Source organism: Macrobrachium nipponense, chromosome 25 (genome assembly GCF_015104395.2).
Source record: "Macrobrachium nipponense isolate FS-2020 chromosome 25, ASM1510439v2, whole genome shotgun sequence".
Classification (NCBI taxonomy): Eukaryota; Metazoa; Arthropoda; class Malacostraca; order Decapoda; family Palaemonidae; genus Macrobrachium; species Macrobrachium nipponense.
The window spans coordinates 76,053,770-76,054,943 of record NC_087214.1 but is presented as its reverse complement, the minus strand read 5'-3'; positions in this window follow the sequence as shown (position 1 = coordinate 76,054,943).

Here is a 1,174-nt window from a genome sequence, read left to right as displayed (position 1 = left end):
CATGGATCTGAAATTGTTTAAAAAAACATTTATTGATTAGTTTTGATAGAGTCCATATACAATAAACAAAAAAAATGGGATTTGCATATACTTGTATTCAATGCCATAATTTGACATTCATTAATGAATTGCATCATCGTTAAAGAGAGAGAGAGAGAGAGAGAGAGAGAGAGAGAGAGAGAGAGAGAGAATCAGAAGCAAAATCGATCATGGGGTTGCCCGGGCTAAGTGAATTATAAAATTTGGCAATGCAGATCTAGGCCCTTCCTGCAAATATTGGTTATGGGTGGGAATGCATTCGCTCTTGACTGAAATGCCTTGTGTACTAATGATTGCTCATATGAATGCATGCCCTCTAAAGACATGCAAGATTTGTATGAAAGGAATATGGTCTGCACTATATACGTATTTGTGAGTCCGTGCTCACGCGTGTTTGTGTGTTTATGTACCTACATTCTTACATTCTTACATTCTTACATCTTGTTCGGGTTGCCCCAGGTCCCTCAGTGTGAGGGACCTCTAATGTCTACCAGAGAGTTGCTAGTACATCTTCCGGTATATTTTGCATCTTCCAATCTTGGATGGTCTGGGATGCAGCTTAGAGAGAGAGAGAGAGAGAGAGAGAGAGAGAGAGAGAGAGAGAGAGAGAGAGAGAGAAGGCATTCTTTTGTGTTTAATCACTGAGACATCAAAATAGTCGATATTTTCAAACTAAGCGTGTCACAGTGAACATTATACTCCAAGGTAACTGGTAAGTGAGCGATGTGCGATGGTGTAGTATCTGCCCTGAAGTTGTGATGAATTTGAGTCGAGCTTGTTGGCGTTGATTGTGTGAGTGAAGCAGTTTTCAAATTCTGCGAATCTCTTTTCTGATGGCTTTCATTTCAACTCTGGATAGTTCCACACCCCGGCTTTCTTCTCCTTCTTCTTCTCCTCCTTCTTCTTCTTCTTTATTGCGATGGACAAGACTGTGAGGTCGTTGAATTTATGACTTAGAAGTGTATTCGCGCACTTTCAAACGAGATGCTCATTTTAAATGGCTATTTGTCCGTCCGTCCGCATTTACACTTACATACATACATACAAACATACATACATACATACATAGGTAACACAGCCCCAAAATACCTCCACCCAGTTTCCATTCGTTAACAGACAGACAGACATAAATATC